Genomic DNA, 27,608 nt, shown 5'->3' on the forward strand with positions numbered 1-27,608 from the left:
TTATTTTTAAAAAACAACAAAAAAAAACTATAATTGCTGAAAGTCAGTAATAAAATATTAAACGTCCTGCAATGCTTTTTTGTTTGTGACATTTTCTTAACCTTTAGTACTTTTTTTTCAAAATGCAGTATGTTCCAGGTATGACAATTTTTCCCATGTGATTTCTTCCTTAGGATTCAGTATAGGACTTTAGAAATGCCTGAAAAAAAACACATAGTAAATGTGAATTTAAAAATGCCATAAAAAGACATCAAATTTGTGCCATTTTTAAAAGCGATAAAAAAAAGATTTATGAATGAAGTCTAATTTATCTAGTTATCTACAGAGCCAACTGGTACTGGTTCATCAAATGTTTGGGATTAATATATCAGATTAGATTAAGACTACTTTCACACCAGCGTTTTTGCTGGATCCATCATGGATCAGCAAAAACGCTTCCGTCATGATAATACAACCATCTGTATCCGTTACGAACGGATCCGGTTGTATTATCTTTAAAATAGCCAAGATGGATTCGTTATGAACACCATTGATAGTCATTGTGTCAGAGAAAACGGATCCGTCCCCATTGACTTACATTGTGAGTCAGGACGGATCCGTCTTGCTCCGCACCACAAAGCGGACAGAAAAACCCTGCCTGCAGCGTTATTCTGTCCGAGATGGGGACGCAACCAAACGGAATGAATGCATTCTGGTGCATTCCGTTTCGTTTAGTTAAGTTTTGTCCCCATTGACAATGAATGGGGACAAAACGGAAGCGTTTTCCCCCGTTATTGAGATCCTATGACGGATCTCAATAGCAGAAAGGGAAAGTGCAAGTGTGAAAGTAGCCTAACTGTGACTACATTCAGTTTACTGCTTCTGGAGGGTTCCCAGTTATAACGAGTGTTTGACACTAGTGTTTCTATGATTTTTAACATATGTGCTCATGTAAATGAGGTAGGCAACTACATCACCCCAGGCTTTTTCTTTTTCACTTTGGACTCTCCTGACCCATTTTCACTCTGGTTTGTTCCATCCTGTATGTAGCACTTTCTATTGCTGTATCCAACCAAACCCATGATGCACTTCTCCTTTCGCCGCCACAGCTTCAGCACCAGGCCTAGCAACACTCAGCTAGTTTATAGCTCCACCCACCCAGGTAGTTACATAGACACTCCCCTATCACTGCTCCTAACACCCAGCTAGTTTATAGCTCCTCCCACCCTGCTAGTTACGTAGACACCCCCCTATCACTGCCCCTAACATACAGCTAGTTTATAGCTCCTCCCACCAGCTAGTTGCATAGACACTCCCCTATCACTGCCCCTAACACCCAGCTAGTTTATAGCTCCTCCCACCAGCTAGTTACATAGACACCCCCCTATCACTGCCCCTATTAACACCCAGCTAGTTTATAGCTCCTCCCACCTGCTAGTTACATAGACACTCCCCTATCACTGCCCCTATTAACACCCAGCTAGTTTATAGCTCCTCCCACCAGCTAGTTAAATAGACAGTCCCCTATCACTGCCCCGCCCATGGACATAACATCATAGGAAGTAAGAAAGAGTCGCATGGACATTGTCATGTGACCACGGCCCAGAACGGAAGATAGGAGCAATAAAAGGGGAAAAAATACATTACAAAATTCCAGCTACATCTATAAATGATTCATTTAAAGGATGCTGATGCAAACCAGAAAACCTGTATGCAGTCATGCGGGCACTCATGACAGAGGATGTAATTTTCCAGATGAACCATCATAGCCGCCCTCTGCTGTAGCCTTGAACTGTGTTACTTTCTGCCATGATTCATCAATAAGTACATTCAGAATAATATAATGAATGTAAATTACAAAGTAAGCGCAGAAAGTGTAAATTACTTCTAATTGAATTGCAACTCATTTACACCATTAAAGTTCTCTGTGATTCCTTTAATAATTGCAGACGTTACCTTAGTTTTGGTATTGCTGTTTTCTCAGACCCTGAGGAGGAGTGTGCATTACTAAGGTGCACTTGGGCTGTCATGTGGGTTTTGCTGCCTGGATAGTGGCTTCTATTTTTGAACTTATACAAGTAGGCACAGAAGACACAGGGTCTATGGGAGTAACATTACAGGAAATTATTTTGGTCATCCAAATTCATGAACAGAACAAGACAAGAACTTTTATATATATATATATATATATATATATTTATATTCCTTCAGTCATATAAAACATCCATATAACACCAAATTTACTTTTACAAAGATACCCTAAGAGCTCATGCACACAACCATAGACAGCTTTGCGGTCCGCAAATTGAGAATCCAAAAAAGACGGATACTGGCCTCTATAGAACAGTCCTATCCTTGTCCGTAAAAACGGACAAGAATAGGACATGTTCTACTTTATTTGCGGCGCCGCAGAACAGACATACAGATGCGTACAGCACACGATGTGCTGTCTGCATCTTTTGCAGCCCCATTGAAGTAAATGGGTCTACATCTGACCCAGATCAGATGCGGACAAAAAATACCTTCATGTGCATGAGCCCTTAGTGTTAGCTGAAAGAAGGAGGTCGAAGTACAGGCACCCCAGGGCACTTTGGGGTCAGCTTGTTTCCAGACCTCTGTTAACTTATTTTCTACCCCCTTTCCCCGACATCCAGAGATTCTAGTGTCGCAGATGTCCCATACATCTTGCTCCTATCCCTCAACTGGATGAAACCAAAAGAGATCAAAATTTAACCACTTACATCCACTTTAACTAGGCTCGAAACCCATCACCTGGCATCCTGACTGTTATAGCATATTTTACAAACCCCTTTACAGGTATATACAATAAATAATTATAACCCTTTGTCACTTTAAAGGCCTGTCCCATCGGACCTGATGATAATCAGTACACCAGTGACCAATTACACAATGCCTTCCCACACCTTACCAAGGGGAAGCTGGACTAAACACATAACAGAAACTTTACAATTTTTCAGGACTGTTGATAATCTGATCAAGTAGTCTTTCCGATCGGGAGAAAACTTGGGACCCACCAAACTTTTTCTAAAATTGTATTCTTTATTACCATTATCATTATGGTGTTCATTTTAACTCCCTGACAACAGCTGCCATACATGGGTCTTTAAACATGGAGTCCACTCAGGAGCTGAGCTGACACCATAGCTGGCTGATGACTGCTATTTTATGCAAGAGACAACTGCCAGTAGTGTATGTGATTAGAGATAATTTTAATCATAGACATGTAACAATGAGATTGCAGGAGCCTTTCAGTTGCTATGGCAGCCAGGAGCCTTCAGTTGGCTCCAAGGCCTGCCATAGCAAAGTTTCTACTAAAGCTGTGGTGCCCAACCATTTTTCGTCTGAGGGCCGCACTAGACATGGTATAAATTTTGCGGGCCAGAACCAGGTAGCTTTGCCAGAAAGAAATGCAAACACTGTGAGGGGGCACGTGTTAGCATTAGGCTACATGCACACGACCGTGCCATTTTTTGCGGTCCGCAAACCGGGGATCCTCAAAAAACGGAAGCCCCCCGTGTGCCTTCCGCAATTTGTGGAACGGAACGGGCGGCCCATTGTAGACATGCCTATTCTTGTCCGCAAAACGGACAAGAATAGGACATGCTATATTTTTTTGGCGGGGCCTCGGAACGGAGCAACGGATGCGGACAGCACACGGAGTGCTGTCCGCATCTTTTGCGGCCCCATTGAAATGAATGGGTCTGCACCCGAGCCGCAAAAACTGCAGCTCGGATGCGGACCCGAAAAACGGTTGTGTACATGAGGCCTTACTAAAATACATAATACGTAGGCCTGCGCTTGTTCACATCTGCGTTGGAGGCTGCGTTTGGAGATTCTGTCGAAAGAGCAGACAAAAAAGCCTTGTATTCAGCACTTTTTTGTCTGGTAAAATGACAGATCCTGAACAAAAAACTGAATGGATCCCATCATAGTCGGTGGAGTCTGTTCAGCTTCTTCCCTGTGGGGTGACAGGAGGAGGGGGAGCAGCGTCACTAGTGAGGTGACAGGAGGAGGGGGGAGCAGGGTCACTAGTGGGGTGATGACAGGAGGAGGGGGAGCAGGGTCACTAGTCAGGTGACAGGAAAAGGGGGAAGCAGGGTCACTAGTGAGGCGACAGGAAGAGGGGGGAGCAGGGTCCCTAGTGGGGCGACAGGAGGAGGGGGGAGCAGGGTCACTAGTTGGGTGACAGGAAAAGGGGGGAGCAGGGTCACTAGTAGGGTGACAGAAGGAAGGGGAGCAGGGTCAATAGTGAGGTGACAGGAGGAGGGGGGAGCAGGGTCACTAGTGGGGTGATGACAGGAGGAGGGGGGAGCAGGGTCACTAGTGGGGTGATGACAGGAGGTGGGGGGAGCAGGGTCACTAGTGAGGTGACAGGAAAAGGGGGAAGCAGGGTCACTAGTGGGGCGACAGAAGGAGGGGGGAGCAGGGTCACTAGTGGGGCGACAGGAGGAGGGGGGAGCAGGGTCACTAGTGGGGTGACAGGACGAGGGTAGAGCAGGGTCACTAGTGGGGTGACAGGAGGAGGGGGGAGCAGGGTCACTAATAAGGTGACAGGAGGAGGGGGGAGCAGGGTCACTAGTGGGGTGATGACTGGAGGAGGGGGGAGCAGGGACACAAGTGAGGTGATGACAGGAGGAGGGGGAGCAGGGTCACTAGTGAGGTGACAGGAAAAGGGGGAAGCAGAGTCACTACTGAGGCGACAGGAGGAGGGGGGAGCAGGGTCACTAGTGGGGTGACAGGAGGAGGGGGGAGCAGGGTCACTAGTGGGGCAACAGGAGGGGAGAGCAGGGTCACTAGTGGGATGACAGGAGGCGGGGGAGCAGGGTCACTAGTGGGGCGACAGGAGGAGGGGGAGCAGGGTCACTAGTGGGGTGACAGGAGGAGGGGGAGCAGGGTCACTAGTGAGGTGACAGGAGGAGGGGGGAGCAGGGTCACTAGTGGGGTGATGACTGGAGGAGGGGGGAGCAGGGACACTAGTGAGGTGATGACAGGAGGAGGGGGAGCAGGGTCACTAGTGAGGTGACAGGAAAAGGGGGAAGCAGAGTCACTACTGAGGCGACAGGAGGAGGGGGGAGCAGGGTCACTAGTGGGGCAACAGGAGGGGGGAGCAGGGTCACTAGTGGGATGACAGGAGGAGGGGGGAGCAGGGTCACTAGTGGGGCGACAGGAGGAGGGGGAGCAGGGTCACTAGTGGGGTGACAGGAGGAGGGGGAGCAGGGTCACTAGTGGGGTGACAGGAGGAGGGGGGAGCAGGGTCACTAATGGGGTGACAGGAGGAGGGGGGAGCAGGGTCACTAGTGGGGTGACAGGAGGAGGGGGGAGCAGGGTCACTAGTGGGGTGACAGGAGGAGGGGGAGCAGGGTCTCTAGTGAGGTGACAGGAGGAGGGGGGAGCAGGGTCACTAGTGGGGTGATGACAGGAGGAGGGGGGAGCAGGGTCACTAGTGGGGTGATGACAGGAGGAGGGGGGAGCAGGGTCACTAGTGAGGTGACAGGAGGAGGGGGAGCAGGGTCACTAGTGGGGTGACAGGAGGAGGGGGGAGCAGGGTCACTAGTGGGGTGACAGGAGGAGGGGGGAGCAGGGTCACTAGTGGGGCGACAGGAGGAGGGGGAGCAGGGTCACTAGTGGGGCGACAGGAGGAGGGGGGAGCAGGGTCACTAGTGGGGTGACAGGAGGAGGGGAGAGCAGGGTCACTAGTAGGGTGATGACAGGAGGAGGGTGGAGCAGGCTCACTAGTGGGGTGATGACAGGAGGAGGGGGGAGCAGGGTCACTAGTGAGGCGACAGGAGGAGGGGGGAGCAGGGTCACTAGTGGGGCGACAGGTGGAGGGGGGAGCAGGGTCCCTAGTGGGGTGACAGGAGGAGGGGGGAGCAGGGTCCCTAGTGGGGTGACAGGAGGAGGGGGGAGCAGGGTTACTAGTGAGGTGACAGGAAAAGGGGGAAGCAGAGTCACTAGTGGGGCGACAGGAGGAGGGGGAGCAGGGTCCCTAGTGAGGTGACAGGAGGAGGGGGAGCAGGGTCACTAGTGGGGTGACAGGAGGAGGGGGGAGCAGGGAGCAAGGTCACTAGTGGGGTGACAGGAGGAGGGGGGAGCAGGGTCACTAGTGAGGTGACAGGAGGAGGGGGGAGCAGGGTCACTAGTGGGGTGACAGGAGAGGGGGGGGGAGCAGGGTCACCAGAGACCATTCAAATGAGTCCACGGCTCCTTACTTCTCCAGCGCCCCTGTCATGTTTCCCAGGGTCCTCGGGCAGCGAGGCCCGCTCTCCTTACAACAGCCACCCACGGAGCCGGCCCCTCCTCCTTCCAGCTCCCGCCGGCTTCCCCTGCTGCAGGACCTGTATAGCTCCGGCACCCGCCTATACCAACTAACAAAGCTCCTTGCTGTAAGAAGCTTTGCTATTGCCTATTTCAGGCACAGGCAGCATCGCTGCGCGTACTGTTACAGCGCTCACTGCGCTGATGAATGTGGGGGAAAAGTCTAAGGCGTATTGATACGCCTTAGACTTTTTCCAGGGAGTCGCACAGGCTGCATGACACAGCTTTGCGGGCCGTAGGTTGGGCATCACTGTACTAAAGGATAGGTAATCAATATCAGATCTGTGAGTGTCCGACTCCCAGTACCCCAGCTGTTTGAAGAGGCCGTGGTGCTCATGCAGTCTATGGTAAAAGAGATCACATGTTCAAGTCTCCTGAATAACTAAAAATAAATAGAAAAAAATCGTTTTTCAAATATTTTAAAAACAAAATAGAATTAAAAAGGCCCCCTTAATCTATTTGACATATAAAATAAATAAACTAAATAAATATAAACTTCATTGCTATCGGTAAAGCATTTATCCCATGTGGTGAATGTTGTAAGCAAAAAAAAATTGTATCAATAAAAACTGCCGATGGCCCCGCAAAAAATGGGCCCTTAGCCTCTTACTGACATGGCGATTTTCTGTTTTTGCCTTTTCGGGGGCTTAACTTTTAAATTTTTTTGTTCACATATCCATATGCGGGCTTGTATTTTGTGGGACAAGTAGTAATTTCTAATGCCATTTAATATTGCATATAATGTAGTGGAAAGCTGGAAGAAATTCCAAATGTGGTGGAATTGGAACAAAATGCAGTTCTGTCACAGTTTTATGGGTTTTGTTTTTACAACGTTCGGCCATTATTGATTCCGCTACCACGGACCACAACGGAATTCGGAATCCATATCGGGATTCTCCGCTAACCGGAAGCCGAACTTTAGACGCCGAACTTAAAACAGAAGTTCGCTCAAAACTACTTATAATCCAATATGCTTTTCTAGTTTGTCCGTAAAAATTGTTGATTTGGGGATAAGTTGTCCAGAAAAAAATAATTCTGGTTGGCAACCCTGCTATGGAGTAGACAATAACAGCAGGAGATATGCAAAATACAATATGCATTAACATATAAACATAAAATGCCAGATGGTAATCTGGTCTGGACATAGAAGCAATGCCACCCTAGGCTTCAATGACGAGGATTTCTTCAAATGCTGCTAGTTCAGCAGGTACTGAAAGAAAAAATGTAAGTTCACTTGAAAATGTCACCAAGTCATGTGACAGATACAGTGGCTCCCTAGGGACATACAGGGAATTGTATGCTAGCTAACCAAACTGAACAGACAACCACCACCACTAGATGGCGCAATTACACCTGGAACACAAAGAATAATACATTTGCAATATAAAATAGAAGTATGATTTTATATATATATATATATATATATATATATATATATATATATATATATATATATATATATATAGAAAAATGGCGGCACTGGCTACAGAAGGAAAATGCGGGTGCACGTCCCAAAGGGAATGGACTGGTTTCCTTGGTGGATAATTTCAGAAAAATGAGCGGCACTCCAAAGGATAAAAGCAGTGAACCCTTTATTCACCCCAGTGGTGCAACGTTTCGGCTCTGGTCACGAGCCTTCCTCAAGCAAGGAAGGCTCGTGACCAGAGCCGAAAAGTTGCACCACTGGGGTGAATAAAGGGTTCACTGCTTTTATCCTTTGGAGTGCCGCTCATTTTTCTGAAATTATATATATACTGTATATATATATATATATATATATTTTTTTTTTTTTTTTTTTTTTCTAGTAATTACACATTTATTTTGTGCCATACATTTTTTACAATTACTAAAAAAAATATTAAATATATAAATCTAATTTAACCTCTATTTCTGAAAAAGTTTGTGACAGGACTTGAACTCACAGCATCTGCATCATAGCCCAGAACTTTAACCATTACACTATATAACTGCATAGCTAGTGACTTAAAAAAAATATATATATGAGACTTCTAATGTATAGGTCTCAGTAGAAGTACAGTACAGTAGAAGTCTTATATTTTTAATTTTTTTACTTATTTTTTAAGTAACTGGCTATGCAGCTATTATAGCTGAGTGGTTAAAGGGACACTGACAGGCCAAATCAGCATATATAGTTAGATATATGACATTACAGGTCTTATAGAGTCTTTTAAAAGCATATAAGTATCCCCCCTGTCCACCTTATAAAGAGCGAAATATAAAGTTTTATAACCTGCTTGTCCGGTCAGCAATCTGCCCAAGGGGCGGCGTTTCATGTGAAAATGCGCCCAGCTAGCCGCTCCCAACTGCCGTTCTTAAGCCCCGCCCAGCTCATCATTATTCACTTCGCTGGGCGGCGGCTAGAACTCTCCCCAGTCCCGATCCTGCGCATGGGCAATTCAATCCTCTGGGCATCGTTCATGCCCAATCTTCTGCGCCTGCTCCCCGCCGTGGTTAGATCGCGCATGCGTACACACACAGCCTGCCTGCGTCTTGGAGGCAGCTGCAGCCTCAGCCTCAGCCATGCACTGTTCAGAGCAGCGCTTCAGAGCAGCGCTTCAGAGCGCTGCTCACTCACATCGTCAAAGGGGTTAATAGTGCGTCCCAGAGGATTGAATTGCCCATGCGCAGGATCGGGACTGGGGAGAGTTCTAGCCGCCGCCCAGCGAAGTGAATAATGATGAGCTGGGCGGGGCTTAAGAACGGCAGTTGGGAGCGGCTAGCTGGGCGCATTTTCACATGAAACGCCGCCCCTTGGGCAGATTGCTGACCGGACAAGCAGGTTATAAAACTTTATATTTCGCTCTTTATAAGGTGGACAGGGGGGATACTTATATGCTTTTAAAAGACTCTATAAGACCTGTAATGTCATATATCTAACTATATATGCTGATTTGGCCTGTCAGTGTCCCTTTAAGCGCCTTGCCTCAAATACAAAAGGTTGTAAGTTTGAATCCCGGCAGAAACTTTTCTGAAATACAGGCTAAATTAGATTTAAATACATCGGGGTGTCCCCGCCTGGACAGTCCAGTTTCCTGGAACTCAGTCCTCTTTCCAGAGCAGGGTCTAAACAGACGCTGGGGTGTCCACCTCTTCAGTGGCTCCATGCATAAACTGGCTGCAGACATAAACTGCAGTAGTAGTAGTAGTGACTGCTGTGTAGCTTTAATGGTAGTGACAGTAGGGGATTAGCAGCAGAAAGTAGCAAATATGATGGAGGCAACAGCAGCAGCCATAAGGTATGGAACATGATGGTAGACAGACAGCGGCAGTGGCATGATGGTGGCAGCAGCTATACGGTATGGAACATGATGTTAGGCAGGCAGACAGCAGCAGTGGCATGATGGGACACCGTCAGCAAGGGCAGATCTATTCTTCGGCTTCAACTGGGGCTGTGTAAAAAAAAACTGACATATCCATGCCTCTTTAATTTGGACAAAAGTGATGTTTTGCACACTTGAAACTTTGTCTGTTTAGGTATTACAATGCCAGCTGCTGGACTGAAAACCCTCTCTCAGACAACACTGAAGTCTGGGCAAGACCATATAGGGAGCCAGTTCTAGCAACTGTTCCAATCTGGCTTCCATGGGGTCAGGGAACACGGTCTGCACCTGAGGGCTCCCTCCTACCTCAGGGATCTCAAGTCTCCCGGACTTTCAGGGAGTCTCCCGCTATTAGATAGCGGCTCCCTGACACCCTCATGTGAGACAATATATCCCGGAAAGGTTCACTGCTAGCAGAGCAGAGAGATAAGAGAAGTGACAGGACACAGAGTTTAGATTACAGGTTGAATTAACCCTTTAGGGTCAAATTGGCTTCTCAAGGAGATATATATGTTAAAGGCATCCCTTCTTCTGTCTCATTCAGTAGCTATAGAACTATTGAGAGAGATGTATTTTTTTAAATACATTTACACATTTAACCTTCCATTTTAATTATATTATTTACCCCAGTAATAAATGGGGGGGGGGGGGGGGCTTATTACAATGGGGGGGCTTATTACAATGAGGGGGGCTTATTACAATGGGGGGGCTTATTACAATGGGGGGCTTATTACAATGGGGGGAGCTTATTACAATGAGGGGGGCTTATTACAATGGGGGGGCTTATTACAATGGGGGGCTTATTACAATGAGGGGGGCTTATTACAATGGGGGGGCTTATTACAATGGGGGGGGGGCTTATTACAATGGGGGGGCTTATTACAATGAGGGGGGCTTATTACAATGGGGGGGGGCTTATTACAATGGGGGGCTTATTACAATGAGGGGGGCTTATTACAATGGGGGGGCTTATTACAATGGGGGGGCTTATTACAATGAGGGGGGCTTATTACAATGGGAGGGGGCTTATTACAATAAGGGGGGCTTATTACAATGGGGGGGCTTATTACAATGGGGGGGCTTATTACAATGGGGGGGCTTAATACTGGCACATGATGATGGGGGGACTTAATATTGGCACATGATGGGGGGGACTTATTACTGGCATGTAATGGGGGGGCTTATTACTGGCACGTGATGGGGGGCTTATTACTAGCACGTAAGGGGGGGCTTATTACTGGCACGTAATGGGGGGCTTATTACTGGCACGTAATGGGGGGCTTATTACTGGCACGTGATGGGGGGCTTAATACTGGCACATTGGGGGGCTTATTACTGGCACGTGATGGGGGGCTTATTACTGGCACGTGATGGGGGGCTTATTACTGGCACGTGATGGGGGCTTATTACTGGCACGTAATGGGGGGCTTATTACTAGCACGTAATGGGGGGCTTATTACTGGCACGTGATAGGGGGCTTATTACTGGCACATTGGGGGCTTATTACTGGCACGTGATGGGGGGCTTATTACTGGCACGTGATGGGGGGCTTATTACTGGCACATGATGGGGGGCTTATTACTGGCACGTGATGGGGGCTCTTGTTACTGGCACATTGGGGGGCTCTTGTTACTGGCAGTGGCACATTATTGAGGGCACTTATTACTGGCACATTATTGGTGGGCACTATAGGGGCATCTACTGAGGCCACAAAGAAGGGGTGTTTTATATGGGGGGCTCTGTACAGTAGCATTTTATACTGGGACACATTATGGTGGGTACTATGGAGAAGGGGAGACAGGAGTACTATGGAGTCATCTACGGGGGGCACTAAGAAGGGGTATTTTATACTTGCAAATTATGGGGGACACTGAGGGCATCTACTGGGGCACGATATATGGGGCATTTTATACTGGTACATTATGGGGGGCACTAGCAGGAAGGGGGGAGAGGAGCACTATGGAGGCATTTACTGGGGCACTATATAGGGGTATTTTATATTGGCACATTATGGGGGACATTAGCTCAACTGGGGGCATAAGGGGGTATGTTTTGCACATTATAAAGAGAATTATTTCTACTGGGGGGCATTATCGTGGGTTTTATTACTCCCCCATGGTATGACCTCCTAGTAGCAGCACCGGCCTCTCCCTGCTCTGCTATCCCTCTGCCCCTTCTCCAAATCCTTATTATGAAATCTTTCTCATTAGGATAAAACACAACATCAGCTCCGCCGAGCCCCCGACCAAGTGTTGAAGTGGCGTCCGAGATCCCCAAGGGCCAAGCCAAGTAACTGTAAGTGTTCATGTGAAATATGTTTGTTTTATATATGTACACTCCTGTGAGAGATCTGTGGATGACACTGTTATAGGGAGGGAGATCTGTGGATGACACTGTTATAGGGAGGGAGATCTGTGGATGACACTGTTATAGGGAGGGAGATCTGTGGATGACACTGTTATAGGGAGGGAGATCTGTGGATGACACTGTTATAGGGAGGGAGATCTGTGGATGACACTGTTATAGGGAGGGAGATCTGTGGATGACACTGTTATGGAGGGGGAAATCGGGATGACACTGTCATGGGGTGGATCTGTGGATGACACATATAGCATAAGATGCTATATACGGTATGTGGCATCCACAGATCCCCCCCATAGCAGTGTCATCCACAGATCCCCCTCTCTATAAAAGTGTCATCCACAGACAGCTGGACTTTTCTTCCCTGTTGCAGTTTTAGGTATTGGGTAAAGTATTGTAGCATTTCTAAGCGTACTTGTGTAAATGTATCATTGTTATAGCTGCCCCCCCTACTTTTGTCCTGGCCCCCAGTGTGCCCCCCCAAAATTTGAAAGCTAGAGACGCCACTGCTCTTAGTCACACATGTGGGCAGCAGGCGTCTGCTCGACAAAGCTGCAGCAAGCTGCGTACACAGTTTTCCATGGCAATAGAAGCAATTTAGCCTCCCTTTCGGCAAACATTCCCCCATTTTGTTTTGATAGCAAGGATCTAAAGGCATGGCTAGCGAGTGTCTTTAAGTCAGGGCTCAGCGCATTCCATCTGCGCCTCCTTGCAACCCCAGGGCCGGATTGGAGAGGATAAGGGTAGTGGCCACAGTGGCAATAAAGAGCAGTTGCAGTGTATGGCCAAAACATCCAAAAAATGCCAGGGCCAGATCTGCTTCTATTATGGACAGCTAGGGAACAAGTAATACCGCTGAAACCAAAAAAACATTACTCTGTCCTCCTTCTCCTTGACCTGTCCTCTGCCTTTGACACTGTCGACCACTCCCTTCTGTTACAAACTCTCTCATCTCTTGGCATCACTGACCTGGCCCTCTCCTGGATCACATCATACCTCACAGAGCGGACATTTAGCGTCTCCCACTCTCACACCACCTCCTTGTCTCATTCCCTCTCTGTTGGTGTCCCCTGTCCTAGGACCCCTGCTCTTCGCTATCTCCTGGCGTGGAGGGGAGGAGGTGTGAACGATGTCTGTCTCAGCGTCCCTCATGATGTACCATTTTATATTGGAATAAAGTAAAGAAATAAAAGAAACAAAAGGTTTACTTTTTGCTGTCTGTCCATAAAAATTGCCTCGGCGTTCTCCAAAATATGGTAATGTAACTTATAAGAAAGTAGTACTTCTTTAGATTCAAGATGAGAGTTTTTTTATTATTTTTATATTTATTTATTTAATATTATTTTATAATGATAACTCTCAACATCCTGCTTAACAAACCTCAAACGCGTTTCTGACACAAACCGCAGTCAAGTCTTTTAAATCTACAAACAATCACAATGTTTAAATAAAAGCGACATCCAATCACTGAGGAATCCCAAAAATCACATGATATATGACTCATTATAACACGAGAAGGAGTATGTACTTCTCTCTTCACAACCTGCGCCAGCTTGCTTCACTGTCAGGCACAGGCATGTGCCATACATTGTGGGCAGCTGCATCAATGAACTGACTGCACATGCCCCTGGGTCCGGCGGTGAAGTGAGCTGGTGCAGGGTTTTAGGAAGCATAGTCAGTGACTAAAGGACTGTCTTACAGTGAGATATGGGAGGAGAAATCATTGGAAGTCTCAGCAGGGCATTTGCACTTGTATCAATGGGGAACGCCCCTGGACACTTGCAGGTCATTATCATATATAATCAAACTAAGTTTTTTCATTAAGATTAAGATACACAGAAAACCGAAAGAAAGGCCCCGAACTGTTTATATCACCTACAGGGCAATGATGACAGTTTACTTTGTGTAAAGTATTTGACAGACCATGAAAACTCCCAATAAAATCTATGGTTAAGGACCAGGGGCGGGATGCCAGGAATACTGCTGGACCTAATACTGAACATGGATTTATCATTACTTGCCGCAGTCAGATATATTTGATTTGCTGCATAAAGAGGCAGATTCCAAGCTTGGTCTCTGCTCTCAGTGCTGGACTTGGCATTTACTTGACTTGCCACAGCTACATCATGTCAAATGTTGGCTTTCTACCCGCTTGCCCACAGGAAGGGAAGTCATTCAGCTATGGCTTTCTAGAGTTTTCCTTCACTGGGGTTTTTCCTCTCCTGAGTGACTCTTTGTGAGTTAGGGTTTCAACATTAACATTTGAAAACTAACGCCCTATTATTAAAAGTTACTTCATGAGGTAGCAAATCATGTGTTTGAGTCTCTTTATTGATCATTATAGGCAGATTATTGTACCTAGTATTATATAATAGGGACTGGGGGACTTCATGGTGGTGGCTAGACCAATCTCTGGAAGTGTCACAAAGATGGTGGTAATGGTGGTATAGACATGTATGGGTGTACTGGTTGGCATTTTATGGGCATTATATAATACATATTTTTAAAGAATTTATAAAGGGATGTCAATATTACGTTCAACATCAAGTTGAACTGCTACAAAACTGGTGGCCCGGTCACAAGTAGGCACAGCCTAAGACACACCTTTTAGTGAAAAAGGCCATATTGTAAATTTTGTACAGTGATCATGTCCTGCACCTCCACATGCCAAAGCGCCTGGACATTGCAGCACCTCTGATCATAGCAATAAAGTTAGAACCCAATCAGGAACGTAGCATGGTGGTCAACTTTGAGATGTGCTCTTGTTGGTGGGGGGAAACCAAAAAGCCATTTTCCAGGGTCAATGTGTTTAGATATAGCGTGAGGGCAGGGAAATGAATGTTCACCCTAGGTGAGATGAAATAAGCATTCAAAAATCATTTGAAGGGCTTGGCTTTTGCACTGTGTGAAGAAGCTGGTCAGGGAAAGTGCTCTCAGTTTGCAAGAGCAATCCAGCTAATTCCACCTTATTTACACGCCAGACAAGGCGTTTTACCTCACAGCCAAGGTCACCACTGGTAAAGAACTTCTCCTGGAGCATGTGCACCTTTTAGGCCTACTGAGCTGTGGAAGCCATGGCCTAAATTTCCAGCTATGGCACTGACTGACTGCCATCAACATCCATCATATCTAGAGGACCCCAGGAGGGATGCAACCCATCAGCCCACCATCTCTTAAGCATTCTAAACCACAAAATACCACCGGGCCTACCACGTGGCAGGAGACGCTAAGAGTATGACTGATGTGGTCAGGATCCACTCCCAGCATCTCCTCTAATCCGCTTCCAAAGGAATCAATATAATCTGCTAACCCCACATAGGACTGAGTGTGCTAGCATAGAGACCAGACTTCTCCTACTTCACCTCCACCATCACAAGCAAAGTAGCATCCATAAAGAAGGTGGCAGACCTGTAGATGTCACAGCAAATAAACAAGCCCCACACAGATCTAGAGATGGAAATGCAAAAAAAAGTTAGGGGTGGCATAATATGGCAAAACAAAGAAAATCGTTTTTTTTTAAGTAGTCAAATATAATAAAACTATATAAATTTGGCATTGCTTTTAATCGTACTGACCCACAGAATAAGGGGACCCTGTCATTTTTAGCATACAGTGAATTCTGTAAAAACTAATCCCCAAAAAACATTGGTGGAATTGTGTTTTCTTCCAATTTCACCCCAAAAAGAATTTTTTTCCTTTCCCCCTGTTTTCAATACAAGATTTGGTAAATTAAGTGATGCCAATAAAAAAAATACAACTCCTCATACTGCTGTGTGGACGGAAAAGTAAATAAAGTTATGGCTCTTGGCAGAGAAAAAAATGAATAAATAAAAAATAGGATTCTGAAAAGATTATAGTAGTATATAGCACCATATAGGCAAACCTGTTAGAGGGGTTATGCCGTGGTTGATGTAAACATGACATCATTGAGTACATGACAATAACTTTCTAACAAAGCTAAAGCCAGCAATGTACCTCCCATGGAACCAGAGATCTTACCCATTCAAACCTCCAAATGTTCTGCTAGATAATCTTCAGCCTGGCAGCTCAGAGGGCATGTCCTTTCTGCTGCAGCCCTCTCCCTATGACTGCAAAAGCTTCTAACAGAACATATGGCTGGTGACAGCTGAAGATTTAAACTGAGCATGTACAGTGAGATGGACAAAAAATAAGGAAAAGAAAAACAGCAGGTGGCGCTATACAGATACATTTCATTGAATAACTCAGTAGCTATGCTAAGTTTTTTTAATTACATGCAATCACAAAAGTATTAAGATCCAGGTGCTGGTTTAAAAATGTGGAATATGCTTTATGGCACATGCCCTTTAAGCAATAGGAAAAGCAATACTATATTGTGTCACCAAGCAGAGGTTATGGCTCGTATTTACAATGCACCCGTTCTTACTACAATTGTATGTGACTAATTTGATGTCTGTATGGTTGAGGAACGGTACTAGTGATGCCACATAGTGCACTGGTTCATGCGTCTTCAGGGACATGCAGGCGTGGAACACAGACCGATTGAGAATTTTGGCAGGGAAATGCCAGCCTCGTGACATCACTACCTGAATGGCCAATTGTTTTTCTCCCTATAGCATCAATGGCCAATCTGCCCCTGGATTTTCACTAATCGGTCCAAGAAGATAAGCGTCACTAAATGTATGTGGCAGCTGCTTATCTACACTGGCAGGGACGAAACTACATTACCAGGCAGAGTGAAAAAAAATACGTATAATATATACAATAGCTAAGGGCAGATTCGCATTATGGAATGCAAAACGGAAGCCTTTAAGAGGCATTCCATTTTGCTCCATCCTAATAATGGGGACATATACCAGTTCCGTTTGGTTCCGTTATACATGATGGAAAAAATAGTCCTGTTGACAGGAGACAGAAGATCAATGTTGTAATTGCAATAATGCAAATCTATTGCTATGGTCAAAAAGAGGGACATTCAAGTAGGGACTGTCCCTCCACAGGAGGGACACTTGGGAGGTATGGCTGCTGCCGATATAATATTAATTCCTGCTGCAAGTACCAATGTCATCTTCCACTCCCCCCACCAGCCCCCTTCAGGAATGATATTATGTTATAATGGTGCCTAAGGTTTGACTACTCTGCTTATCTCAGAAGTGCAGGCCTGCCTACAAGGTCCGTTTTCTGCCAGGTCATTGAATGGATCCAATTCTGTGGGTGCAGTACTAGGAAATGACCAGGAGAGGGAAGCAGACCCTCATAGTCACTATTACTAACTGCAGCTCAACAGCCCTCTAGCTGTAGAATCAGAAATAGCCAGTAGAGGGAGACAGAGTCCGCATTTATGAGGAGGTTTGTCCCCGGCCGGCTCCCATAGCGTGATGCCTGCTCTCAGGGCTGTGTGAGTGAGACAGCTGCAGTTACGCAGGTAACACGATGACACGTTGTACTCACTGCAGCCATACGGAGCACACAGGGCGCACAACTGCGACACTTCTATCAAGCTCACACAGGTAAGAAGACAGCTACACACAAGGACACAGTACAGCACCTGATACAGAGGTAACAAGGGAGAGACAACCACACAATGTAACACATATATACAGTACAACACCTGATACAGAGGTAACAAGGGAGACAACCACACAATGTAACACATATATACAGTACAACACCTGATACAGAGGTAACAATGGAGACAACCACACAATGTAACGCATATATACAGTACAACACCTGATACAGAGGTGACAATGGATACAACCACACAATGTAACACATATATACAGTACAACAACTGATACAGAGGTGACAATGGAGACAACCACACAATGTAACACATATATACAGTACAACACCTGATACAGAGGTGACAATGGAGACAACCACACAATGTAACACATATATACAGTACAACAACTGATACAGAGGTGACAATGGAGACAACCACACAATGTAACACATATATACAGTACAACAACTGATACAGAGGTGACAATGGAGACAACCACACAATGTAACACATATATACAGTACAACACCTGATACAGAGGTAACAATGGAGAGACAACTACACAATGTAACACATATATACAGTACAACACCTGATACAGAGGTGACAATGGAGACAACTACACAATGTAACGCATATATACAGTACAACACCTGATACAGAGGTGACAATGGAGACAACCACACAATGTAACACATATATACAGTACAACACCTGATACAGAGGTGACAATGGAGACAACCACACAATGTAACACATATATACAGTACAACACCTGATACAGAGGTAACAATAGAGACAACTACACAATGTAACGCATATATACAGTACAACACCTGATACAGAGGTAACAATGGAGAGACAACTACACAATGTAACACATATATACAGTACAACAACTGATACAGAGGTGACAATGGAGACAACCACACAATGTAACACATATATACAGTACAACACCTGATACAGAGGTGACAATGGAGACAACCACGCAATGTAACACATATATACAGTACAACACCTGATACAGAGGTGACAATGGAGACAACTACACAATGTAACGCATATATACAGTACAACACCTGATACAGAGGTGACAATGGAGACTACACATTGTAACACATATATACAGTACAACACCTGATACAGAGGTGACAATGGAGACAACCACACAATGTAACACATACAGTACAACACCTGATACAGAGGTGACAATGGAGACAACTACACAATGTAACACATATATACAGTACAACACCTGATACAGAGGTGACAATGGAGACAACTACACAATGTAACACATATACATAGTGCAACACCTGATACAGAGGTGTCAATGGAGACACACATTGTGTGGTTGTCTCCCCATTGTCACCTCTGTATCAGGTGTTGTACTGTATATATGTGTTACATTGTGTGGTTGTCTCCATTGTCACCTCTGTATCAGGTGTTGTACTGTATATATGTGTTACATTGTGTAGTTGTCTCCATTGTCACCTCTGTATCATGTGTTGTACCGTGTATATGTGTTACATTGTGTAGTTGTCTCTCCATTGTTACCTCTGTAACACATGTACACAGTACAACACCTGATACAGAGGAGGTGACAATGGAGACAACTACACAATGTAACACATATACACAGTACAACACCTGATACAGAGGTAACAATGGAGACAACTACACAATGTAACACATATATACAGTACAACACCTGATACAGAGGTGACAATGGAGACAACTACACAATGTAACGCATATATACAGTACAACACCTGATACAGAGGTGACAATGGAGACAACTACACAATGTAACGCATATATACAGTACAACACCTGATACAGAGGTGACAATGGGGAGACAACCACACAATGTAACGCATATATACAGTACAACACCTGATACAGAGGAGGTGACAATGGAGACAACTACACAATGTAACACATATACACAGTACAACACCTGATACAGAGGTGACAATGGAGACAACTACACAATGTAACACATATATACAGTACAACACCTGATACAGAGGTGACAATGGAGGCAACTACACAATGTAACACATATATACAGTACAACACCTGATACAGAGGTGACAATGGAGAGACAACCACACAATGACACATTACAACACCTCATACAAAGGTAACAGTGCCATAATGATATACAACACATAAGGATGCCTTCACACACGGCAGATTTTGTGGCAGAAAATCCCACGACTGAAAATCAGTTCCATTCATTTGTTTCCGGCAGCAAGCACATGGATTTCTGCAAGCCCCATTAAGTTGAATGGAATTCGTTTTCAGTCGCAGAACTGTAATGACGCATGTAACATTACAGTGACACCCCGCACCCACTATGTGCTGCACGACATGACACATCCGGCCGAACAGTAAAGGTCAGTGACGCAACACAATGTATCATGCAGGTTCTGTGCGGCGTCTGTTGTCAGCCGCCCTCATTGGGGAGTTTCTTTGTTGGTTTTGTCATTGTAGATTCTTGTGAGATTGTTCATGTACTGACAGTGTTGATGGTCTGAGGTTATAGTGGTGAAGATGTGACGTCATCTGGTTGACATCCGACCCCCTGTACAGGAGCAGCATTGATCCCGTACTGTCAGGTTCATGTTTTTTTGGGTGCATTTTTAACTCAGAAATGTGACCAAATCCTTGGGGTGTATTCACATGGTTTACTGCTTACAAGTGCTGCAAATCATAGCAAAACTATGGAATTTTTGATTAGCAGTACTTACACCAAAAAACTGCACTTTGAGCACAATGTGTGGATATAACGCAAGGGTGAATTTATGGAATTGTGGCTGAGGTGTAGTTAAAAAAATGCATCAAAAGCACATCTGAAAAAAGTAGTATGTCACTGTTCATAAACATGAATTGGTACTTATGCACTATATATATTTTTTTTAAATATGATATGGTTTTAAACTGCACCCAGCAGCAAAATACATGGGCCCTATTCACACGACCATATTGTTGGTCTGTATCCGATCCGCATTTTTGGCAGATCAGATGCTGACCCGTTAATTTCTATATGTCCGCAAAAAAAAAAAAATCCTTACCACTCCTTGGCATGACCTGTATTTCAGTTCATCCTGTACTTCCTGGTTCATGAACAGAATACCATTACTACAGTGAAGTGACACACAGTAAGGAGGACAAAATGGAGGGTGTAATAATAATACAAATGTACAAAGTGGAGTCACATTATTATGACCACCAGCTAATATCCAGAGTAACCACCATATGCAGCAGGGACAGCAGCAGCTGGACGGGCTGGGAGAGACTCAATAAGGTCTTGGTAGTTTTTCTTTTTTTTAAGCCCGAGGTACGTGCTCTCTACACTAGTGCATCAAAATTGTGCAGCATGCCACACAAAAACATGCACTAGATCATGTCCAATGCAGGCCCTCTCCATAAGAAAAGGGCTTCCCCCATAAACCAATCCCAGTCCCTCCGGGCCAGAAGCCTCCTGCAAGGGACCAGGACTAGGGCCATCCCACAGCCAAAGCTGGAGAAATGCCAGTCTTGCTCTGGCTGCCACCCCAGGTGTTGTCCAAGAGCCAAAAGTCCAGGTCCTGGTAGGTTGTCCAAGGTATCTGGAGCCATGCTGACTACAGTGCATCCCACAGCTGCTGGAGGGTGCATGGGGAAGGAATCCATAGAGAGAACACGACGATCGAGGGGGGTCCACAGATGATCAGTTGGGTTTAAGCCTGGGGAATTGGGGGCCAGGCTAGTAGTTGGAAGTCTTAGGGCTATTTCACACGAGCGAGTCCATTGCGGGAATCTCGCTCCGTGTGTGAGTGTGATCCTCTACTCTGGACTTGCAGGAGCACGGCATTATCATGATTCATAATGCTATGTATCTCTGCATGGCCTTTTTTTCCACAGAATCATAGTGACATAAAGCTGTCAGTACGATTCTGTAGAAATAAGGTCAAGCAGAGGCACATAGCATTATAAATCATGATAAAGCCCTGCGCTCCTGCAAGTCCAGAGCGGAGGATCACACTCACACACTTAGCGCGATTCCCGCAATGGACTCGCTCGTGTGAAACAGCCCTTAGTCGTGCTCTTCCTACCAATACTGGACATCTCTAGCAGTGTGACTTGTCACATTATCTTACTGGAAGATCTCATCCGCCCCAGGGAAGACAATCGGCATGTATGGGTGTATGTGATCTGCAAGGGTGGATTCGTACCCAAATCACTTGAGAGTATTATTGTCACTATACCAAAATTTAGATTTGATTTTGATATCATAAAAAAGTATTGCGATACTCAATACCATGCGAAAAAAACACCAAAAAGCTGCGTGATTTCCTCCTTTTATGGAACGTCCGGCCCATAATAGAACCGTCCTATCCTATTTTTTGGGGGACAAGGTGACAAAAAAATGGCGAATTCCCTATGTCCTATGACAGCACCAGGAGAGAGGGTCCTCTGCCCAGGACAGGAAACCCACAGGTATTTAAGAAGGAGGGGCCTCTCCATCCCTCAGTGGTTTCCTGTCCTGGGAGAGGATTACTACAGGTATTCCGGTGGAGAGTAGTTTCTCTCCGTGCTGTGATATGCCGGCTGGGCTGGGGAGTGTGCCGGGTGAGTTCCCCGCTACGCGCTCCCTCAAGATTAGAGAGGATGTACCTCTGGGCCTCCTGGTTGATCTTCCGGACTCTGGCAGCAGGTACGGCCAAATCTGTGAGCAGGATGGGAGCGGAGGATAGCACCTCTCGTCCCTGGTATCGCGAGACCGTGTAAACCTACAAAACCTCTCTGTTTTCCGCTGACAGCACTACACTCCACCTAGGGCAACACACAATGTCTTAACAAAAAAAACTGTGGGACCAATTATCAAAAAACATATCAACTTTATTATAATAATGTATATAAAATATTTAAGAAAAAAAGGCAAGCTGGAAAAGGGATATACAGAGAAGGTATATCCTTTTCCAGCTTGCCTTTTTTTCTTACATATTTTATATACATTATTATAATAAAGTTGACATATTTTTTGATAATTGGTCCCACTGTTTTTTTTTTGTTATGACATTGCGAGACCGTGGGCTGGTGGCCGGGAGCGAGATCTCGCGACACTTCGTTCCCGGGAGGCTTTAGCGCGGGAAATTCAAATCTTCACCGCACTTAAGCCCAGCTAGAGCAGCCTTGTGAATCCTTGCTGTACAACTCCAGATCCAAGGCGTTTTGTTTGTCCTCTGTCAGCATGGAAGATGCTGGAGAGGCGCCCAAGGACCCGTCTACCCCTACACCTGCGGTATTGTTTGGAGGGTATGTACGGTATGTGCCCCCCCCCCCCTCCTTTATATGTGTTTATGGTGTCATATTGTCTTTCAGAATAAGCCCAGGAAGGAGGCGGCTAAGGCAAAGCATAAGGAGTGTGGGTTAAGTAAGACCAGATTGCCCCCTTCCTATGTTAAATTGCTTTGTTGTTGTTGTTCCTGCATAGAAAATACTATTGCAGAAAAATCCCCGTCAATGTTGAAGTGCATGAAAAAGTTGATCAGAGAGGAAGTGGGTAATGCTCTAAAATCTTAGAAAGAAGATTATAGAAGTAAGGATAAGTCCCCGTCTGCGCATGATTATTCTGACCTCTCAAATTTAGAGGATAATGTCTTGGCGGATAGTGGTAAGGTCTTGTCCACCTCGTCGTCTGAGGAGGATAGGGGTGGTAGACCATTCTTCCCTATCCAGGATGTGGATCAGCTTCTAAAGGCCATCAGGGCCACTATGAATATCAAAGATCCCAAGGAAGTGACATCAGTTAAGGATGTAATGTTTGAGGGATTGGAAGGTAGGAAAAATATTTTATTTTTTTCATTTACAAGAATGTGGCGGCTATGATAACAAATGAGTGGCAGAACCCGGATAAGCGTAACTTTATTTCCTCGTCTGTTAAGTGCAAATACCCCTTTGACAACACTGACTCAGTACTATGGGACCCTGCTCCAAAGATTGATGTGCCGATTGCTAAGGTGTCACACAGGTCATCTCTACCCTTTGTTGATTTGGGACAGCTTAAGGACACTATGGACAGGAAAGATGATAGCTCCTGAGACGGACCTGGGAATAGGCGGGGGCCTCCCTTAAGCCAAATATCGCGGCAACATGTACTGCTAGGGCTCTGATTTTGTGGGTTGAGCAGTTAGATGAGCAGATCAGAAAAAAGATTCCTAAGGACCAGTTGTTAGAATCCATCCTTTTTATTGCCGAAGCGGCAGATTTTCTGGCGGACGCTTCCGCCGACGCTGTTATTTGCCTGTTCATCTTTCCTGGCTAATTCTGCTCTTAGGGCCCTTTGGCTTAAGAATTGGTCAGGGCATGTGGCTTCTAAAAATCGGCTCTGTAATATTCTGTGTGATGGGAAATATCTTTTCGGTTCTGCTTTAGATGATATTCTTGAAAAAGGGGAGATAGGAAAAAGGGGTTTCCCTCTAGCCTTCGTAAACAGGAAGGTTCCTTTAGTCAAAATAGAAGGTTTTCCAGTAGAGAAAAGTCTAAATAAGAGAGATTCCAAGTAGAAGTTTTTCTCCTCCAGATCTAGGGGTTTCCAAAAAAGACAACCCCCAATGACGCCAGGGTTGGGGGAAGGCTATTGGACTTCCTCCCAACCTGGCGCAAAATTACCAACAGTGCTTGGATTTTGGAGTCTTTACAGGTAGGATTCAAACTAGAATTCAAAGGTCTTCTCCCAGAAAAGTTCTTAGTAGCAGAGGTAGGTCGGGGGAGCTCAGGAGGCTTTGGAGAAAGAAATAAGAAAGCTTATTCTAAAGGGTGCGCTTATCTCCTGTCCTCCATCAGAAGAAGGTACGGGGGGATGGTACTACTCCAGACTTTTTTTGGTGAAAAAAAAGCCAAGTGGAAAGTTCAGGACCATCGTAAACTTAAGAGGGTTCAAGATGGAGACAATGAAGTTGGTGGTGGACCTCTTGTACAAGAACTGTTATATGGTGGGCCTAGACATAAGGGACGCGTGCTATCATCTCCCAATATGGCCAGCTCACCAAAAATACTTGAGTGACGGTGAAAATACAGGGATGTCTGAAGCATTTTCAGTTCCAGGAAGATAGAATTGTCCTTAGGCCTGACCCAGCTTTTCTTGCCAAGGTGGTGTCCAGTTTTCATAAGACTCAGGAGGTAGTTCTATCTTTTTGCCCAAATCCTAGGTGCCATAAGGAGTTGGAGTTCAGTTATTTGGATGTCAGGAAGTGTGTTTTAGCCTTTCTAGATGCTAATAGGGAATGGAGGAAATCAGGGGCCCTATTCGTTCAATATGTTTGCCCTAATAAAGGGATGTCTGCTAGCAAAAGTTCCCTAGCTAGGTAGATTAAGCAGGCTGTCTAGTTTATGTTTCCTTACAGAATCCAATACCTACAGGCTGGACAGCGCATTCCACAATAGCAGTATCCACCTCCTGGGCAGGGCTGGTGCAAGGATTTTTGCCGCCCTAGGCAAAGATCCATTTTTCAGCCCCCTCATGTCACTCACTCACTCACTGACAGACACACACACACTGACAGACACGCACTCAGACACTCACTGAATGACGTACACAGAAAGTCACTGACAGACATACTCACTGACAGACACACACTCACTCACTGAAAGACACTCACTGACAGACATACACCTACCCACTGAAACTCACTGACAGACACTCACTCTCTGGCAGACAAACACACACACATACTCACTGACAAACATACACATACTCACTGACAAACACACAGACACTTACTGACCGACAGACATCCACACTCACTGACATACACTCACTCACTGACATACACACACAGACACTCAATGACAGACACACATACATTTACTGACAGAAAGAAGACATACATACACTCACTCACTGACATAAATACACAGGCAGACACTCACTCAGTCAAACACTTAAACACTCACCTCCCTGGGGTCCAGTGTGGTGCAGCTCCTCAGTCCTCCAGCGCGCCGTTTAGTATGCCGGGGCCGGAATGACGTCCTATTCCGGCATCACAGAGGGCGCGCGAGGGAGGAGCTGCTAGAACAGCCTCCCTTGCCGCCCGCCTCCTCCGGTAATTTACTGGCAGAGCAGGCACCTGCCATCAGGGTAAGCAGATGCCTGCTCTGCCATATTTAAGAAGGACCTCCACCTCCTGGCCCCCCTGTAACGGCGCTGGGGGGCGGCTCAAGAGCCGCTCGCCCAGGGCTGCAGCCCCAGTCAGGGGGAACCCACCAGGGCGCCCCCAGCAGGCCGGCGCCCTAGGCGAAAGCCTAGTTTGCCTATATGGTTGCACCGGCCCTGCTCCTGGGCAATAGAGCAAACGCATCGATCCAGGATATTTGCAATGCGGCTACCTGGTCTTCTGCCATTACTGTTTATAAGCACTATAGACTGGACCTTTCCTCTGTTTCTGACCTTTCTTTCGGTCACAAGGTTCTACAAGCTATTATCCCACCTTAAGTTCTGTCTCTGGAATCTCTCCTGGTGCTGTCCTAGGAGAAGGGGAAAAATGATTATTACTCTTAGGCTGGTTTCACACGGGCGTTGCGGGAAAATGTGCGGGTGCGTTACGGGAACACCCGCGATTTTTCCGCGCGAGTGCAAAACATTGTAATGCGTTTTGCACGCGCGTGAGAAAAATCGAGCATGTTTGGTACCCGAACTTCTGCACAGAAGTTCGGGCTTGGGATCGGTGTTCTGTAGATTGTATTATTTCCCCTTATAACATGGTTATAACGGAAAATAATAGCATTCTGAATACAGAATGCATAGTAAAATAGGGCTGGAGGGGTTAAAAAAAAGAAAAAATAATTTAACTCACCTTAGTCCACTTGATCGCGATGCCGGCATCTCTTTCTGTCTCCTTTGCTGAACAGGACCTGTGCTGAGCGTCCATTACAGGTCAAGGACCTTTGATGACATCACTTCGGTCATCACATGATCCATCACCATGGTAAAAGATCATGTGATGGATCATGTGATGACCGGAGTGACGTCATCAAAGGTCCTTGACCTGTAAAGAATGCTCACCACAGGTCCTGTTCAACAAAGGAGACAGAAGGAGATGCCGGGCTACGCGATCAAGTGGACTAAGGTGAGTTAAATTTTTTTTTTATTTTTTTAACCCCTCCAGCGCTATTGTACTATGCATTCTGTATTCAGAATGCTATTATTTTCTCTTATAACCATGTTATAAGGGAAAATAATAATGATCGGGTCTTTATCCCGATCATCTCCTAGCAACCGTGCGTGAAAATCGCACCGCATCCGCACTTGCTTGCGGATGCTTGCGATTTTCACGCAACCCCATTCACTTCTATGGGGTCTGCGTTGCGTGAAAAATGCAGAATATAGAGCATGCTGCGATTTTCACGCAACTCACAAGTGATGCGTGAAAATCACTGCTCATCTGAACAGCCTCATAGAAATGAATGGGTCGGTATTCAGTGCGGGTGCAATGCGTTCACCTCACGCGTCGCATCCGCGCGGAATACTCGCCCGTGTGAAAGGGGCCTAACCGGTAATTAGATTTTCCTGAGTCCATGACATCACCCTTATTTTCCCCCATTTTGTTTCATGGTGTTGGTGATGGGTCTTGGTTTTGGTTATGGTGCACAGGGTGAGCAGAAAAAAGAAAAAGAGAGAAAAGAGTTAGGTCCCTTTCACACGAGCGAGTTTTCCGCGCGGGTGCAATGCGTGACGTGAACGCATAGCACCCGCACTGAATCCTGACCCATTTATTTCAATGGGTCTGTGTACATGAGCGTTGTTTTTCACGCATCAGTTCTGCGTGAAAATCGCAGCATGTTCTATATTCTGCGTTTTTCACGCAGCCCTGGCCCCATAGAAGTGAATGGGGCTGCGTGAAAAACGCATTGCATCCGCAAGCAAGTGCGGGTGCGATGCGTTTTTCACTGATGGTTACTAAGAGATGTTGTTTGTAAACATTCACTTTTTTATCATGCGCGTAAAAAACGCATCAAAACGCATTGCACCCGCGCAGAAAAAACTGAACAACTAAACGCAACCGCAGACAAAACTGACTGAACTTGCTTGCAAAATAGTGCGAATTTCA

At 45.8% G+C, this 27,608-nt stretch overlaps 1 protein-coding gene and 1 long non-coding RNA gene across 6 annotated transcripts in view; one reads left to right on the top strand and one right to left on the bottom strand.

Annotated features, from left to right (window-relative positions):
* Window positions 1-85: 85 nt before the first annotated feature.
* Window positions 86-27,143, bottom strand: LOC121000864. Its single transcript, XR_005778918.1, has 3 exons — window positions 27,052-27,143; window positions 1,936-2,079; window positions 86-199 (listed from the first exon to the last, which is right to left on the bottom strand). It is a non-coding gene; the product is annotated as an uncharacterized LOC121000864 (long non-coding RNA).
* The window catches only part of FAM118B (family with sequence similarity 118 member B), a 58,433-nt gene continuing 48,158 nt past the window's right edge, over window positions 17,334-27,608 (top strand). The window contains exons 1-2 of one of the 5 annotated variants that reach the window (XM_040431489.1): window positions 17,334-17,506; window positions 22,882-22,933. The gene's annotated coding sequence lies outside the window, so the exon portion shown is untranslated. The remainder of the gene's footprint in view (window positions 17,507-22,881; window positions 22,934-27,608) is intronic. The other 4 variants (XM_040431506.1, XM_040431478.1, XM_040431512.1 and 1 more) reach the window with 4 other exon arrangements.

The sequence above is a fragment of the Bufo bufo genome, chromosome 1 (genome assembly GCF_905171765.1).
Source record: "Bufo bufo chromosome 1, aBufBuf1.1, whole genome shotgun sequence".
Taxonomy (NCBI): domain Eukaryota; kingdom Metazoa; phylum Chordata; class Amphibia; order Anura; family Bufonidae; genus Bufo; species Bufo bufo.